This window comes from Procambarus clarkii, chromosome 32 (genome assembly GCF_040958095.1).
Source record: "Procambarus clarkii isolate CNS0578487 chromosome 32, FALCON_Pclarkii_2.0, whole genome shotgun sequence".
Lineage (NCBI taxonomy): Eukaryota > Metazoa > Arthropoda > Malacostraca > Decapoda > Cambaridae > Procambarus > Procambarus clarkii.
Window position 1 is genome coordinate 11,348,088 of NC_091181.1, and position 20,251 is coordinate 11,368,338.

General features: G+C 38.8%; 1 pseudogene; it reads right to left on the reverse strand.

The window, feature by feature from the left end:
• Positions 1-1,951: 1,951 nt before the first annotated feature.
• LOC123759260 (glutamate receptor ionotropic, delta-2-like) overlaps positions 1,952-20,251 on the reverse strand; it is a 191,962-nt pseudogene continuing 173,662 nt past the window's right edge.

The window sequence follows — 20,251 nt, forward strand, 5'->3', positions numbered from 1 at the left end:
GTGTTGTCATGGGTGGGACCTGTCTCCTCGCTCACCATACACATCTCCATCCTACATACATTTGTTTAACCATAAATCAGCATACGCTGCTTAACTCTACATTACATACACTTACACTTTCATCTTATAACTACTCCTCTTGCACACCTGTTCCTATACTTACACTTTCTACCCCCCCTCCCCGCGACCCACAACACTTTCTCGAGACCACACCCAGGCACGCAGAGACACCCCTCCACGACACAAAATGGGCCATGGGACTACACACGCGCACACTCACGGGGACCTCCCCCCCTCCGTACCCTTTGAGACTAGAACAATGTGCAACACCTTTGCAGGGAGCCAATTGGCTCACCTGGGCGGGTGTTGCGCATGGTTCTAGTCTCAATTTATGCTACTGTCTTCGACCACGGTAAAAACAGGGAAGTGTTTGCCATAATGTCTTCTCCTTTCATTAATCATTTTTGATCAGAATAAATGTTCCATTCATTTTTCAGGTCATTTCATTTAATTTCATTGATCCATTTTTAGAATTGATATTCAAAAGTTTAGGTAGTTAGGCAGCATGACTTCCACCCTCATGGGTGGGTGTTAATCCTAACTCGAGAAGATTGAGTTATTTAACATGCAATGATAATAAAAATAATATATTGTGTTTGGCTACATTTTAATATTTCTGCAAGCTGGAGTTGGTACCTCACTGTTAGTGAAGAATTGTCATTCATGTTGAGGCGGCGTCACTATAGAGACACCGCCATCACCCTGCAGGACTTACTCACGTGTACCGCACCTGATCCACGGTGACCGTCGAAGCCTTCTAGTCAGAAAAGCTGATGATAATCAAGTTATACTAACCTTTTCTGTAAATTTAATCCACTTACCATTTAATTCTGGTTTAAGTGAAGTTAATTATATGTTAACCTTTAATTATTTAAAAGTTAACATATAATAACATACTCTTATTATGTTAACCATTTAATAACAGTATGACCAAATTTAATGAACTAAATCCCCCAAGTGTGTGAAGGAGGTGTTACTGGCGGGATAATCCATAAAACTATACAGTCCACTTTTGAAGAAACAATTAAATATTAAAATAACTTTATAATAAATGGAAAAAACATACAAGTAACAAATAAAAAAAATAAAGAATTCTTACTGGTAAAGTTATCCCCACAGTTCCTCCTATATCAACATCTCGGGTAACAGTAAGAAGCTTCAGGAAGAAGCTGTCACACAATTACCTTTCATAGCAGGGTAAACTGCGTCTCCATTGTCACCTTCGCCATGCATATCAACATCACAGTGAAGATAATCCAAGATCTATAGACCTGACTGTCTATACATGCTGTTCATAGCATGAATATATTGTAAATATATCTTAGAAATCATGTAAGCCACTCCACTCCCATCAGCAACTCCCCGCGCCGGATTGATAGGTTACCTTCTGGCTCCTAGTTTACGAGCTGACGTCACTGGACATGTAAATACTCTGGTGGCCAAGGCTACCATGGTAGTCTCTTCAGGTGCTCCAGGCTGAAGGACCCTCTACCTCAGGTCGTGGTAATATAAGTTGTGCTGCCTGATTTGTTTGAATATAATTTCTTCTGAGTCTTAAGAGTAACTTTTCCATTATTATCTAATTGCTATTTCTACTTTTGTGTACATACCAAGTTGTAAGTCCAGTACTGAAGCTAAATATTTTACGTTTTAATTAAGTTAGTTTATATTCTTCTTGAGTGTTTTTCTTGATACTTTAATTCTTGTCCATTATATTCACACTCCTAAAGCCAAATGCTATTTTTTGCTCTGTGAAGCATACCACCAGCTCGGTATTACCTTTTCACATAACAGCAGTAATAGTAAATTGATAAATACACGATAAATGTACTTTCATTGTAATTTATTTAACCAAATGCACATTTGCTGCAGGTGTGAAAGATGCGCCAAATATGTTGACAGATTAGGTTGTTAAATATTTAGTTAGTGATCTTCCTTTCCAGCACCATTATTCCTAGCTGGAGATGTGGTGAGCTAGGGAAGGGTGTTACTGAGGTGAGGAGCAGCAGCGAGTGAGGTTCTCCCCCAGCAGGGTGAGGAAGGCTACGCTGCATCCTAGAATCAATAGGTAAAAGGCACCCTGCAGATGATGGAGTCCCAGTGCCACCTGTACTGAAGTGTCCTGGGAAAAGATGAATATAAACATTAATGTGTACACCAATGTCACATACAATTGGTCCCCAGTGTTATGATGTTGACTTCATACCTCCCAATCTAACTAGATTATCTTAATTAATTGTACTTCATTTAATAAAGAAATATATAATTACCCCATAATAATGTTCCAAAATTATAATGCATATGCAAATTTTAAGTACTATATATATATTACAGTTAACTGCATAAAATCACACATAGATTGCTATAAACGGGAATCTACATGTGGATGGAATACCAAGTTATGTATAAGGGATACACTTTACTAGTGACTGAAGTGAATGTATTGCATCAAGTCAAATTAAAGCTCAGACCCCTGTAAGATATTGTTTATAACGATTTTCAATACCCTTTAGCCATATGTATTATTTTACAGGAGACCGAACAAACAGATGCAAACAATAAGAGTGAAATGCAAATCAAGGTCTGTAAGACAGTTGCAATCAAAACAAATTATTGGCATGAAACAAATAAATTACTTTGCAACTGACTACACGTATCAACACAGAATAAATGATAACAAAGTAAAATCAATGTGTAACTGAAAACTCACACACCAGAAGTGACTCGAACCCATACTGCCAGGAGCAATGCAACTGGTTTTTTAGTTGCATGTAATCCTGGGGACCATTCAGGCTTGTTCGCATTTGTGTTCCTCACGTGTTGCCCCAAAGAATGAGGTGATTTGATAAAATGCTATGCCCAAGATAACCATCCGAGTGCCGGCAGGGAAGTGGTTCAAATAGCTTCGGCTATCACTTCCTTTTGTCCGGTCGTGATGGTCAAGCGGTTTAAGTCGTCCTGTACATACCAGTTGCGTTGCTCCTGGGAGTATGGGTTCGAGTCACTTCTGGGGTATGAGTTTTCAGTTGCATGTAGTCCTGGGGACCATTCAGGCTTGTTCGCATTTGTGTTCCTCACGTGTTGCCCCAAAGGATGAGGTGATTTGATAAAATGCTATGCCCAAGTGATATATACAACATATATCACCTATACAACACGTGATATGTTGTAACATATCACCACACCCAAATGTAGGTATAAAATCAAAGCTGTTTTAACTCTGTTTAGTGTTTGCAAGTTATTTTTGTGTGTGTGTAAACTAAAGTCTTTGAAAATGTAATAAGTTACTATGAAACGCGTTCAAGTGTCGCGTCAGACTAGAAATAAAAATGAATTTTGGAGAATTGATTTTTCAATTACCATCAACAGTGAAAAGAAATATAAGAAATATTGAGAAAATTCGTGTTAGAATTATTAATCTTACTTTTTCGGTCCTATTTAATATATATATATATATATATATATATATATATATATATATATATATATATATATATATATATATATATATATATATATATATATATATGTATATATATATATATATATGTCGTACCTAGTAGCCAGAACGCACTTTTTGGCCTAATATGCAAGGCCCGATTTGCCTAGTAACCCAAGTTTTCCTGAAATAATATATTTTTTCTAATTTTTTTCTTATGAAATGATAAAGCTACCCATTTCATTATGTATGAGGTCAATTTTTTTTTATTGGAGTGAAAATTAACGTAGATATATGACCGAACCTAACCAACCCTACCTAACCTAACCTAACCTATCTTTATAGGTTAGGTTAGGTAAGGTAGCCAAAAAAGTTAGGTTAGGTTAGGTTAGGTAGGTTAGGTAGTCGAAAAACAATTAATTCATGAAAACTTGGCTTATTAGGCAAATCGGGCCTTGCATAGTAGGCTGAGAAGTGCATTCTGGCTACTAGGTACGACATATATATATATATATATATATATATATATATATATACATACATATATATGTCGTACCTAGTAGCCAGAACGCACTTCTCAGCCTACTATGCAAGGCCCGATTTGCCTAATAAGCCAAGTTCTCATGAATTAATATCTTTTCTCAGTTTTGTTTCTTTTGAAATGATAAAGCTACCCATTTCATTATGTATAAGGTCAATTTTTTGTTATTGGAGTTAAAATTAACGTAGATATATGACCGAACCTAACCAACCCTACCTAACCTAACCTAACCTATCTTTATAGGTTAGGTTAGGTTAGGTAGCCGAAAAAGTTAGGTTAGGTTAGGTTAGGTAGGTTAGGTAGCCGAAAAAACATTAATTCATGAAAACTTGGCTTATTAGGCAAATCGGGCCTTGCATAGTAGGCTGAGAAGTGCGTTCTGGCTACTAGGTACGACATATATATATATATATATATATATATATATATATATATATATATATATATATATATATATATATATATATATATATATATATATATATTGTGACGGTAACGCGTTGGTGTTCGGCTGTTTAAGGCTAGGGGTATGGCCTCGTCACATAGTTATAAAAAAAAAAATAGAAAACTGGAACTTCGTCTGTGGTAAGGTAAGGAGAAGACACACAAAACACAAGTAAACTTTAACAATGAAATTTGAATTACGTTAAATAAATCAAAACATGAATAAAATGCACAAACAAATTCTTATAATAAAATCAATCAATCAAAATAATAAGAATAATTAGATGACACAATGAAAAGTTACGTTAAGGCAAAATAACAAGAAGTGCAATACAAAGTAAATGGGAGGTGTTGGAATATTGGCTTTAAGCCACCACTTCTCTCAGTACACGCTAGCGTCTAGCCGGGAGGAGTGGTGACCACGAGAGCACTGAACATTCTGAGGTCTGAAGTTGGGGCGACCCCAGACATCAAGTAGTATGGGGGGGCGAGTGCAGGTGCAGCCAGACCGGCGACCAATCAGCGGAGCCGGCAGCGATCAACATGTAGTTTGGTGGTTTGAGTCCGAACAGATGGCTGGCTGCATACGTTTTGCTCACCCTGGCAAGCCTTGCTGGTGTTGTTGTCATTGTTGGACATGTCTTCCATAGTCGTTTTATATAATTTCGACGACGTAATTATGGAGGGAAGAGCAGGCTCAATCTCTTGAAGGAGATTATTGTCACAATATATATATATATATACATATACATATACATATATATATATATATATATATATATATATATATATATATATATATATATATATATATATATATATATATATATATATATATGTCGTACCTAGTAGCCAGAACGCACTTTTTGGCCAACTATGCAAGGCCCGATTTGCCTAATAAGCCAAGTTTTTCTGAATTAATATATTTTCTCTAATTTTTTTCTTATGAAATGATAAAGCTACCCATTTCATTATGTATGAGGTCAATTTTTTTTTATTGGAGTTAAAATTAATGTAGATATATGACCGAACCTAACCAACCCTACCTAACCTAACCTAACCTATCTTCATAGGTTAGGTTAGGTTAGGTAGCCGTTAAAAGTTAGGTTAGGTTAGGTTAGGTAGGTTAGGTAGTCGAAAAAACAATAATTCACGAAAACTTGGGTTATTAGGCAAATCGAGCCTTGCATAGTAGGCTGAGAAGTGCGTTCTCGCTATTAGGTACGACATATATATATATATGTATATATATATATATATATATATATATATATATATATATATATATATATATATATATATATATATAAATATATATATATATATATATATATATATATATATATATATATATATATATATATATATATATATATATATATATATATATATATATATATATATATATATATATATATATATTAGTATATTTTGGTAGCAGTCTTTCCTGTAGACATATATTATTAAATATGACCGAAAAAGTAAGATTAATAATTCTAACACGAATTTTCTCAATCTTTCGTACATTACGCTTCACTGTTGGAGGTAAATCAAAAATCACTTCTCCAAAATTCATTTTTATTTCTAGTCTGACGCGACACGGGCGCGTTTCGTAAAACTTATTACATTTTCAAAGACTTCACAAATACACAACTGATTAGAACTTACGTCTCTCTGATATTATATCTACATTTGAGTGAGGTGGGAAGGGTGATGTGGCATTAACACAAGACAGAACAGGAGGGGATATTAATAGGGTATTAAAAGTATCAACACAAGACAGAACAGAAACAATGGGTATTGAATAGAAGTGTTTGTAGAAAGCCTATTGGTCCATATTTCTTGATGCTTCTATATTGGAGCGGAGACTTGAGGTGGGTAGAATATAGTTGTGCAATAATTGGCTGTTGATTGCTGGTGTTGACTTCTTGATGTGTAGTGCCTCGCAAACGTCAAGCCGCCTGCTATCGCTGTATCTATCGATGATTTCTGTGTTGTTTACTAGGATTTCTCTGGCGATGGTTTGGTTATGGGAAGAGATTATATGTTCCTTAATGGAGCCCTGTTGCTTATGCATCGTTAAACGCCTAGAAAGAGATGTTGTTGTCTTGCCTATATACTGGGTTTTTTGGAGCTTACAGTCCCCAAGTGGGCATTTGAAGGCATAGACGACGTTAGTCTCTTTTAAAGCGTTCTGTTTTGTGTCTGGAGAGTTTCTCATGAGTAGGCTGGCCGTTTTTCTGGTTTTATAGTAAATCGTCAGTTGTATCCTCTGATTTTTGTCTGTAGGGATAACGTTTCTATTAACAATATCTTTCAGGACCCTTTCCTCCGTTTTATGAGCTGTGGAAAAGAAGTTCCTGTAAAATAGTCTAATAGGGGGTATAGGTGTTGTGTTAGTTGTCTCTTCAGAGGTTGCATGGCTTTTCACTTTCCTTCTTATGATGTCTTCGATGAAACCATTGGAGAAGCCGTTATTGACTAGAACCTGCCTTACCCTACAGAATTCTTCGTCGACTTGCTTCCATTCTGAGCTGTGGCTGAGAGCACGGTCGACGTATGCGTTAACAACACTCCTCTTGTACCTGTCGGGGCAGTCGCTGTTGGCATTTAGGCACATTCCTATGTTTGTTTCCTTAGTGTAGACTGCAGTGTGGAAACCTCCTCTTGACATGCCAGAAAGTATTCTGAGGAAACTACTCCAAGCTTGTACTAAAGAGGCACCCTTCTTGAGCCCGGATGGGCACATGTATAAGCAAGTAGATGGGGTCGCCATGGGTTCTCCCCTAGGTGTCCTGTTTGCAAACTTCTACATGGGTACCATCGAGCAAAAAGTCTTAGTCGACATGAACTTGAAACCGGCCATATACTGCAGGTATGTTGACGACATTTTTACACAGGTACCTGATGTCAGACATCTGCAGGAGCTGAAGGAGGCATTTGAGCAGAGTTCCGTGCTGCGTTTCACTTACGAGACGGAAAAGGATGGGAAGCTGCCTTTTCTAGATGTAACAGTCATGGAAAAGGGCGGAGGTTTCCACACTGCAGTCTACACTAAGGAAACAAACATAGGAATGTGCCTAAATGCCAACAGCGACTGCCCCGACAGGTACAAGAGGAGTGTTGTTAACGCATACGTCGACCGTGCTCTCAGCCACAGCTCAGAATGGAAGCAAGTCGACGAAGAACTCTGTAGGGTAAGGCAGGTTCTAGTCAATAACGGCTTCTCCAATGGTTTCATCGAAGACATCATAAGAAGGAAAGTGAAAAGCCATGCAACCTCTGAAGAGACAACTAACACAACACCTATACCCCCTATTAGACTATTTTACAGGAACTTCTTTTCCACAGCTCATAAAACGGAGGAAAGGGTCCTGAAAGATATTGTTAATAGAAACGTTATCCCTACAGACAAAAATCAGAGGATACAACTGACGATTTACTATAAAACCAGAAAAACGGCCAGCCTACTCATGAGAAACTCTCCAGACACAAAACAGAACGCTTTAAAAGAGACTAACATCGTCTATGCCTACAAATGCCCACTTGGGGACTGTAAGCTCCAAAAAACCCAGTATATAGGCAAGACAACAACATCTCTTTCTAGGCGTTTAACGATGCATAAGCAACAGGGCTCCATTAAGGAACATATAATCTCTTCCCATAACCAAACCATCGCCAGAGAAATCCTAGTAAACAACACAGAAATCATCGATAGATACAGCGATAGCAGGCGGCTTGACGTTTGCGAGGCACTACACATCAAGAAGTCAACACCAGCAATCAACAGCCAATTATTGCACAACTATATTCTACCCACCTCAAGACTCCGCTCCAATATAGAAGCATCAAGAAATATGGACCAATAGGCTTTCTACAAACACTTCTATTCAATACCCATTGTTTCTGTTCTGTCTTGTGTTGATACTTTTAATACCCTATTAATATCCCCTCCTGTTCTGTCTTGTGTTAATGCCACATCACCCTTCCCACCTCACTCAAATGTAGATATAATATCAGAGAGACGTAAGTTCTAATCAGTTGTGTATTTGTGAAGTCTTTGAAAATGTAATAAGTTTTACGAAACGCGCCCGTGTCGCGTCAGACTAGAAATAAAAATGAATTTTGGAGAAGTGATTTTTGATTTACCTCCAACAGTGAAGCGTAATGTACGAAAGATTGAGAAAATTCGTGTTAGAATTATTAATCTTACTTTTTCGGTCATATTTAATAATATATATATATTTATATATATATATATATATATATATATATATATGTCGTACCTAGTAGCCAGAACGCACTTCTCAGCCTACTATGCAAGGCCCGATTTGCCTAATAAGCCAAGTTTTCATGAATTAATTGTTTTTCGACTACCTAACCTAACCTAACCTAACTTTTTCGGCTACCTAACCAAACCTAACCTATAAAGATAGGTTAGGTTAGGTTAGGTAGGGTTGGTTAGGTTCGGTCATATATCTACGTTAATTTTAACTCCAATAAAAAAAAATTGACCTCATACATAATGAAATGGGTAGCTTTATCATTTCATGAGAAAAAAATTAGAATAAATATATTAATTCAGGAAAACTTGGCTTATTAGGCAAATCGGGCCTTGAATAGTAGGCCAAAAAGTGAGTTCTGGCTACTAGGTACGACATATATATATATGTATATATGCTAGAAACGTCGGTGACTTTTTATTAAATAATAGCAGAGGATGAACATGTAAATAAATGACATGGAATGAGATGTCAATACTTTGCTGACATGATGTGAGGTTCGCGGGACATCTTGACCTTACATGAGCAACAGAACTCGTGAGAGGGGGTAGTGCTGTGTTTGAGTTCCTGGCAGAGGAGGGAAACCCCTAGCCGTGTGCTCCTACAAGAAGAGGTAATCAAGCAGGCGTTAATGTGTCATGACTGAGGATGACTTAATGTACCTAAGTCAAGAGCAGAAGAGCTGTGAGGACGTCATAAAGAAACTTTAGGTGGAGGTCTGAGAGGCTGACCTCTGGGAACCTCTGCAGCTGAGCACCCTCTGAGCGCCCTCGAGATACAAATTCTGTGGTAAGCTCATATAGCAATTGTTACAGTGGTTAACTGTGCTTGATCGTGTGCCCAGCGATCATGGCAGATGTTTATATATGTAGGATAAATAATTTATTAAGGTAGTTAGCTGAAATGAGAGAGTAGAGATAAGACAACACGCTGGAGAGAACGGCGGTACATTTATCCTCGCCAAATGTCAGTGGGTGACTAAGGGGGGAAAGCCCACAGCGAAGGCAACGGCCAGCAGCATGTCTGGACACGTCGAAGATGGACTCGCCCAAGGCGGGGGAGGGCCGTCTCGGCAACGTGATAGTGTTGAAGGAGATGTCGGATGGAGGAGTTTTATTTTCTGTGAATACATTTAATTATGTTTTAGTCGGAAAACATTTTTATTGGCATGGCAATGAAATTGCAGGTTTGGTTGGGGAGGAGTTGATAGAAGAACTTCGAGGCCAGGGAAGGAGTTAATGAAAGAAACTTCGAGGCTGGAAAAGTGTATGCTAAACACTGTGGGAGAGCAGAGCTCCATAGTGAGGAGTGGACCTCAAGCTGTGTAAAGGAGCAGTGAAGAGAAGTTTCACGTGTCTCTGTGGGATCAGTGGTGAAGCATCACTGGTGTTTGAGGAGGATTTCGTTGTGCAGCAGTTTGGGAGGACTGCAGCAGAGCCTTTTGGGGTATTTTGGAGAACTTAGAGATATACATGGTAGTGAGCCTCTAGAAGCAGAACAGAGGTTTATGGTGGATACACAGGAATGTATAAGGGAAGTGCTTGAAAGCTTATTGGCGTGTAAGACGCAGTGTAAGGTGAGAGATTGATTTCTTCTTGTGTTGTGGAATATTTATGTAAATGTTTCTGGTGTTTCAGCCATAGGCTTAATTTTATATAATTTTAGGGCTGGTTGTACAATATTGTTGTGACAAGATTTCAAGGCCATTTAGTGAGGGGTGTAAAAGGTGGTAAGCCACCACCTTGTATGAAGGTGGTAAGTACCTGGAAGTTACCATCGTTAAACTCTTATTTTCAGTTGCCGAATCGAATATTTTATTTATATCTGCCCGTAGTTTTTCAGTGTCTTCGACAGTGGCAATTTTAATGCTGATTTTGGTTTCATCTGCAAGGATGACACGAAGCTGTGACTAGTGTTTTTGTCTATATCTAAGGACTGTGTTCTGTGCAACAGAGCTTTTCACTGCACTTAGACTTGATCTTACTTGTCTGACCGTCACTCTGCATTATGTTTGACAAAGAGTGGAAAATCCAATACCCCACTTTATCCGTTATTCTTATTGATCTCATTGTATGGGCTATCACTCCATCGTCACATTTGTCGAATGCCTTTGCAAAATCTGTGTATACAACATTTGCATTTTGCTTTTCCTTTAAGGCTTCTGTGATTCTCTCATAGTGGGTGAGTAACCGTGACAGACAGGATCTTCCTGCTCTAAATCCATGTTGTCCTGTGCAATGAAGTTCGTTATTTTCCGTAAAATTGGAAATTTGATTCCAAATCACTCTTTCAAAAACTTTTATTATGTGCATTTTAAGTGCAACTGGTCTGAAAAAAAATTTGGTCAAAGCTTTACTACCTCCCTTGTGCAGAGGAGCTATATATATGCTGATTTAAGTGCTGCTGGTATCTCCCCCCAGTGTTGAGCCTCTTTCTCCGTATTACACTGAGCACTCGCACTCCTGGTACTTTACATTTCTTTATGAATATTGAATTTCATGAGTCAGGATCAGGGGCTGCGTGCATGGGCATGTTGTCAATTTCTCTTTCAAAATCTTCTGAGTTCGTGTTCATATTGATTATATTATCTGGACCTTGGATGTCATTCATAAAGACACTGTCTGGATCTTTAACTTTTATGTTGTTTATTGGTGTGCTAAACATAGCCTCATACTTTTCCTTTTGGAATTTCACTAATTTCATTGCCGTCCTCTGTGTATGAACCTTCAAATTGTGTTGAATGAGATTAGGTGGATATGAATAGGAGCTGCCTCATATGGGCCAATAGGCATTCTGCAGTTACCTTCATTCTTGTGTTCTTATGTTCTTATGTTGTTGTGTTCTGTTGTAAGTAAAGGTTCAATACTGTTTTTTATTTAGTTTCATTTTTTTTATTTTGCTTATATGACAAAATATTTTGGATTTTTCTTTATTTCTTGTATAGCTTTTTGTTCCAATTCAATTTCCTCAGGTTCGTATGATCGCTTCAGCGAATGCTGTATTTCTTCGATCTCCGTGTTTAAATTTATTTTCCCTGCTTGTGATAGTCGTGTCCATTTAAGAATTTCCTCGATATGTTTCCTTCTCCTGTACAGTCGTCTGCGTTCTCTTTCTAGAGTGGTCCTCTTTCTGACCCTACTCACAGGCACATGTGTTATACTCAAATTCTATGTCAGTTAAAATGTAACCAATCACAGGCAAGTAGGCCTCTGACGTCATGCCAGACAGAGGAGCATCAAGCCATGCTCCCAGCAGCCTCAGTTCTCTCTCAGACCCAGAGTAAGGTGGACCTCGGTTGGCCAGATATATACCTTGTTGTCTCGGTCAATAAATATATACAGAAGCGACTACTGTGTCTACATTCAACCCGAAAAAGTCAAACGAATACTGGTAGCAGCAGTGGGACCCAGAAATTTTTTCTGGAAACAAAAGTTCAAGTACCCAGCATCGCCTCGTGTTCCAGCCGCCACCGCCGCCACCGCCACCGCCACAAGCCGCCATCCTGCCACCCACGCATCAAATATTGTGCCAGACCGGGGTCCTGCCATCAACCACTACTCCAGGCCAACGTTTCAGAAGTAAGGGTCAATATTTTCCTGTGAGAACGCTCATTCATCAGTGAGGAGGAAGGAAGCTTCCGCGCCAGCCATTTTTGAATCTTGCGCCACCACGTGGGAACCTGCATCACCACCACCACCGCCACCTAAGCTGACAGTATCAAGCTTTGTGAGTGTTCAAGCTACTGAAATCGTCGTCAGCCATCGTCGCAAGTATCAACTGATTATTGTGGGTGTTGTACAGTTATTCAAGAGGAATTGGTGAAAAAAAAAGACTACAATTGTTTGACTAGTGTCGCCACCTTGCCTCCCTCCCAAGCTCACACATCTCGCCACCAGCCCCTGCTACATCGTTTTGTGTGAACTTCTCCTAGAAAATTGTGTTCTCCACCGCCATCGTCGCAATACCGTCGTCTCCGAGTTTATCTTCGCGCTCCCAACATCAATTCCGAGCTTGGGGGTCTCCATGGAGCTTCGCGCCACCGCCGCCAGGAGCGCTGCCATCGCACCAGTTTGTAAACACACCTCACATGTGCTCTTCACACGTCTCGTTACCGTTTTTCGTTTTGGCCACTGTTATATTGCAAATCCTGCAGCCCTGAGTTAAGTAATTATGAGCTAAGATATCGTGTGCTATGATTTAATGAGGTTTAACGTAACTATATCCAAAATATCTTATGAATTAACCTTTCAGTGACTTGTTAAATATTGGAGCCGGTTTAGTACTCCAGGTCCACAGTTTCTCTGAGTCCTTTCAATATTCCCTGCATTGATTCCATTATTCATTAATTGTTACTAGTGTCATTAGTGAATTCCAAGGTGAGAGAAGTAAGAAATAATTGTTTCTAGCAGTTTATTTTGCATAATAGAAATTTGTTTTTGAGATTTCCATAGACAATAGAACAGAAAATTTTTGATATTTCTCCAGACCTAACTTGAAATTTATCCTTTAAGCATTTTATTTTAATTTTTTACCATAGCAGTTATATACATTCCTGTGTCCAGTTTATGTGTTACATCCATATTTCTTGCATTGCCACTTGTTGTGTTGAATCTTTTTAATGAAATTTTGTAATTGCATTTTACAGTTTTTATTCTAAATTGCTGTGCTTAGTCTGGTTTAATTAATTTACATACATCTAATTCCAGTCATTTTTTAATGAAAGATTGCTAAATTTAGTTTACAATTTGCTTGTTCTTAATTATTTTCTTGCCTAGCCCAATTTAATAATTTTATTTCTGCCATTTTTTTACTTTAGCCAAGTTGTTTTTTTTTCAGTGTTTATTTTTGTGTATACTATTTCTGATGCCAGGTGCACTTAATTATAATCTGCGTTCAAATATTACTTCCACGGCTGTGACAATGCCTACCACTGTTGAAACCCCTTCAGATTCAACAGGAGCAGTTGCTCATCCCAATGGCCAGAGATCAGCTCAGGAAATGGCTATTCCTCTTTTTGCTGGGGAATCGCGCTTATTAGAATCATGGTTTAGTAAGGTTGAAGCGAAAACAGTTGCACGTTTTTCTAAGCCTACTGATGCTGAATACTTAGCAATTGCACGGTCAGCTGTGGACACAACCAAAGGTGATGCACGTTTCGTTGTTGACGAGAAAGCCATTGTTAGCCTCCAGTCATGGTCTGATTTTAAGGATTTCTTTCGCCGGCGTTTTGTTAATAAAGGAGACCTCGACCCGTATAGGTTATGCAAGAAAATTGCCAATGCCACCATGCAGCCTGGTGAATCGTTCAATGCGTTTACTAGCCGTCTCGATCAGTATCTGTATGCCTTAGTTTCTGCTATGAATAATTCGACTTGGTTAGATAAAGACAATAATCTGTCCCCTGAGGCTATGGCCAAAATGATAGCATTTGGTACTTTAATGCATTTTACCCCCGAACATACTAAACCAATCGTTGAGCAACAAAATTTTGGTGTTAAACATGAAATTGGTGAAGTATTTGAGACGATTAACAATGCCGCCGATAAACTAGCTCCCCGAAGTGCTCAACTGTTGCCACCCTCTGATACTGTAAATGTAGTAACAAGCTCTCAGCATCCTCCCACAAACTCTCAAAACTCTTGGTCGCAGAAGCGTACCCATGCTCGTAGCCCCCAGTCAAATTCGCGCCTCATAAATTGCCGAAACGCCATAGTCCACAACCATCCACTCCCTCATGTTGGCATTGTGGTAAGAGTAACCACCTCGCAAGGGACTGTTGGTCCGCCCCTAGATCATCACCTCCTAGACAATTCTCTCGGTCCCCTCGTCAATCTAATCATTCTAGGCTCCCATATTGCACGTACCATAAACAAGTTGGTCACCACACTGCGGATTGTAGAGCTAGGCAAAGGACATCTCCACCTCGTAACTCCCATGGTCAGTCTTGGCGAGGCGCACAGCGTCCAAGACATTATCAGAACTCACGTAATCACAACTCCCAGCCCAGTTATAATGCCACTTCAAATTACAATGCTCGGTCACAGAATGCTGGAGCTCAGAATGTTCACTCCATGTCGTCGGGAAACCCCCAAAGCCATCCGCTAACCAATTCAAGCTAGCCAATCCTAGTGCCCTCCCTGTGTATTCAGTAGCTACCCAAAATAGATTTGGACACTTGACAGAGGAGGACACTGACTCTAGACCAGTTGTAGATGTTGACGGATCCACAGTAAATTTGACACAAACAAGACGCAGATATCCCAGACAACATAAGTCACAAGTAGTAACTTGTCCAGTCTCAAGTGATGGTCCCCTTGTCTCAGCCATTGTACATGGTAGAGTTTTAAAAGTTTTTCTTGACTCAGGTGCAAAAATTAATATTGTCAAGCCCTCAGCTCTTAGAGACATTGAAAGTAAGCACCCTACTACTTTAAAACAGTCACACATACCTTTTCTAAGTGGTATTTCAGGAAATAAAGTAAAAGTTCAGGGTGAAATTAACCTCCCACTCAGGTTCAATGATGTCACATTGTCCATAACATGTTTAGTTGTTGACATTATTCATTTTCCTGGAGACATTCTCTTAGGTCTGTACACCATGATTGATGAAAATATTGCATTGTTTCCCCATCGTTGGAACATAAGTATTAAAGACCACGTCATACCCTTGTGTAGCATGTATCGACAGGGCCATGAGTTCAACCTTCAATCAGATTACGTTAATTTTGTTGACACCCGCCTTGCTAGCGTAGGTTTGTCAGATCATTGTCGTGGTAGCATACCCGAGAAAACAGGCACTCGATTGAAGCATAGTTGTTGTGCAGTTGTTAAGGAGAATGAGTATTGGGACTTTCTGGAAGGGGACGCCCTAACGGATTCTCGTTGTCTCGCTCACCTGGCAGCTTCCATCTCTGAAGTCAGTGGTTCCACGGCTACTGACACTGTGCTACACCCTCATTCTCTCACCAGAATAAGAGTTAAGGTTCAGGGAGTGCCTGAGTTGTCGGATGTGATTGCGGAAAGTGAAACATGTAAAGTGAATGGTACATTTGTTGAACCCTCCTGGCACACAGTGCAGGATGATACTGTTACATTATTTATTGCAAACACTAGTAATGCCGACATCCATCTCCAGTCTGGTACCCATGTTGTAGATTTTGCCCATTACTCGTTACCGGTGCGGGTTGTGGATGATGTCTCCATGGATCATACTGTTTGTACACTCACACCAGGAGAACAGGGATCTCAGCCAGAGGTGCAAGCGCAACACCTCAGTCCTACTGATTTTCCTGACTCTGTGGCTCAGCTTTTGGAAAATTTGAACAGGAATAGAGCTGTTGTTGCTCTACCAGGAGAAAAATTAGGTCTCACTCCTCTTATTACACATAAAATTCCCCTTGAACAAGGAACTACGCCTATTTATGTACCAGCTTACCGTCTTCCCCATTCTCAGAGAGCAGAAACCGATAGACTTGTAGAGGAAATGATACAGAGTGATGTAATTGAATCGAGTAATTCGCCATGGAACGCTCCATTGATTCTTGTACCAAAGTGAGATGGGACTTGGAGACCTGTAATCGATTATCGCAAGCTTAACAGAGTAACAATACCTGATCGTTTCCCACTTCCAATTCTAAATGATTTGTTGCAAAGTATTGGTCGAAACAAAGTATTCTCAACGTTAGAGTTGTTGCAGGGATTCTGGCAAATCCCCCTTGATGAGGAAAGTAAACAATTGACAGCCTTTAGTACTCCCAATGGTCATTTTCATTTCAAAAGAATGCCGTTTGGTTTGCGTAGTAGTCCAATAACCTTTTCATGGCTCATGACAAATCTATTTCGTAGATTGATAGGAAGTACTCTTCTAGTTTACCTTGATGATCTCATAATCATGTCGCAAGATGTTCAGACTCATTTCCAGAACCTTGAGAAAGTACTTGCAAAGCTCGCTGAAGCTAATTTAAAAATAAAACTTGCAAAATGTTCATTTTTAAAGCAGATTAATTTCCTAGGTCATACAGTTACACCTTCAGGTATTACATTGAATGAATCAAAAATTATTGCTGCCCGTGATTTTCCAACACCTCGTACCACAGAAGCCGTAAGACAGTTCACAGGTCTTGTAGGATTTTATCGTTCATTTATTGCTGGATTCTCTATTATAGCCGCTCCGCTCTACAAGTTGTAAAGAAAAGATGAACCCTATGTTTGGGGAGAGGCCCAGGATCAGTCATTCAAAAAACTCAAGTCAGCCTTTATTTCGTCACCTGTCCTTAGGTACTCAGATTTTTCTAAACCTTTTACGTTGGTTACAGATGCTAGTGACATAGGTCTAGGTGCTGCATTACTTCAAACAGAAGGTCACCGAGATCACGCAATAGCTTATGCTAGCCGTACTTTATCTAAAGAAGAGAAAAATTATAGCGCAACAGAACGAGAAGCCTTGGCAGTTGTCTGGGCACTTAAACATTTCAAGGATACAATTTATAATTACCCAGTTCATGTTCTTACAGATCACCAACCATTAATTCCCTTGTTCAAAAATAAGAATCCAGTTGGAAAGTTTGCTAGATATTTGCTCACAATTCAAGAATTCAATCCCACATTTGGATATATTCCAGGGAAGCAAAATGTTGTAGCCGATGCGTTTTCTCGACACGTAGCTGCGATTCAGTTAAATTACCCAGCATTAGATGCTACAGTAGTAGAAACGGAACAAAGACAAGACCCCATATGGGCACCCGTCATTAAATTTTTGACTAAGCAAGACACTCGCCCGATTCATAACCCGCCAGTACCATTGAAAGAATTAGTTATGTTGGACAATTTACTGTGTAGAGTAGTAAAGCTAGGGATAGCCCTGAGAAAATGTTGTCAGTTAGTTGTTCCAGCTGTCTTGGTACCAACTGTGTTAAAAATTATCCATGATGCTCCTGTAAGTGCACATCCAGGAAAGGATCGCACACTCCAACAAGGTCGATTGAAGTATTTTTGGCCAAAAATGGCTAAGGAGATTGCTCATTATGTTGACAGATGTTTAACTTGTTTACAGCACAAGGGACATGTTTCAGGACCTAATCCAATTCAGGTGTACCCAGCAACTAAAGCTCCTTGGGAACGAATATCGATGGATTTATCAACAAATTGTGCGGAAACAGAGAAAGGGAACAAACATTTGCTTGTAATGGTCGATAATTTTTCACGGTTTTGCGAACTAGTTCCTATCCCGAACAAAACAGCAGAAACTATAGCCAGTGCATTCCATGACCAAATAATTTGTAGATATAGTATGCCTAAAGTAATCCTTTCAGATAATGGTCCAGAATTCAGTAATAGTATTTTAACTAGCTTGTGTGATTTATATAACATCAAAAAATGTAGCATCATGCCTTATCATCCAGCAAGTAATGGACTAGCCGAACGTACTAACAGGAAAGTGTTAGATGCCTTGAGAGTCACGTTGAATTTTGATAACAATAATTGGGATGATTTTATACCTTTAATTCAGTGTGCTATAAATTCTTCAATTAATGTTTTTACAGGTAACACACCTCACGCTATTCTTTATGGTACAGATAAGATCCTCCCTAATGAATTGATTAACGTACCTCCTACTCCCTTATATAACGTAGATGATTTTGTTCAGGTGAAGCGTAGACAGATGCAATTAGTATTCAAGAAAATACATGAACAACTGTCCAAAGCTACAGCCGAGTTCACTCTAGCAAGGAATGCACGAGCTAAACCCAGTAAAATAACTATTGGATCTGTAGTAATGATACTTAACCAACACAGGTCTGGTCCTATGTATAAGTTAACTAAGAAATTTTTGGGTCCATATAAGGTAATCGAGCTTATTAAAGGTAACAAATACAGACTTAAGAACTTGTTAACAGGAGAGTATATAAATGAACATTTAGACCACATGAAGTTAGCTAAAATGACTGTTGACGAGACTGATGAAGAAGATGACAATGAACTTACCCAGACAGATACTCCTACTCGGACACCACCTTCTGTGGTTGACAGACCACTTGATATTCAGCAACCCCATACTAGCACTTATAATCTTAGATTAAGATTTGCACAGTTGAAACCTCTCAGAGTGCACAGTTGAAACCTCTCGTTTCAACTGTGCGCTCACCACATGTCCATTGGCTAGATGTTAACGAGGATATCTCTCAAGATGATAGTTTGTCACATGAAGTTTCATCTGTTTCGAACCTTCAGTCAGATCCAGAGTTGTATAGTGCTCTGGATGAGCTAGGTGTAGATATCCGCAGAATTTATAATTGAGTGCACTCTACAGTTATTCTGTTTGTTTTGAAAAAAAAAAAAAATTCATTTGTAGTATTTCTATCACATGTGTCTTATTATTACCATTATATATAATGTATAGTTTTTCTCAACTTTATTTTGTTATAAATTAGATGCCATTCTTAAGTCTGCTGCCATTTGTATTTTTACAGTGCTTGTCATAAGAGTTCATTAATGTTCTAGCAATCACATTGAGGCCAGTGAATCCTGACTGCTATCGCGCAGATGTTAGTCTTCTTGATCCAGGTCTTGTTTATTGCTTGTAAATATATTGCACATTAAATATATTGTATATTGGTCTTGTAAATATATTGTATATTTCAGTGTCAAAGAAAAAAAAAAAAGGGAGAAAAAAAATCATTATCTAATCTTAAAATTTATTTGTGGTTGTTAGGTCAGAACTTTGTTTCATTAATGTAATAATTGTTTAATTTTGTATGGTTTTCAAGCACATGCCATTGACACATGTTAATAATTTTGTTTAGGCAATACCTTGAGTTGTATTGTTCATATCTGATCAGTAGACATCCACATGTTCTTAATACTCTGGTTTAATCAAAGCATTGTTACCATGATTTTCACCTATTATGGTGAATTTTTTTCTTTTGGAGCATATGCCGAGTTGTTAGTATTACGCACACCTGATCTTCTTTCAATGTTTTATTATACAAATTTCACATGTAAGTCATTATTGAATGCCACCGAGGTCCTTTCAGTATCATTGTAACTATATAGCTAGCCAGAGCTTGTCGACAAGGGTCGTCGACTTGGTAGCGTGTCCGAGCGGTGTTATACTCAAATTCTATGTCAGTTGAAATGTAACCAATCACAGGCAAGTAGGCCTCTGACGTCATGCCAGACAGAGGAGCATCAAGCCATGCTCCCAGCAGCCTCAGTTCTCTCTCAGACCCAGAGTAAGGTGGACCTCGGTTGGCCAGATATATACCTTGTTGTCTCGGTCAATAAATATATACAGAAGCGACTAATGTGTCTACATTCAACCCGAACAAGGCAAACGAATACATGCTTCAAGCAGATCTTATATGCTTCAGCTGTCAGTTGGACTATTTCCTGTGCAGGAGTTTTGTCACTTATGGGGCCATAACTGCGTTTCTTATAAGTTGTTCAGTGTCAATCAATTTTTTCGACTAGTTGTATATAAAAAGG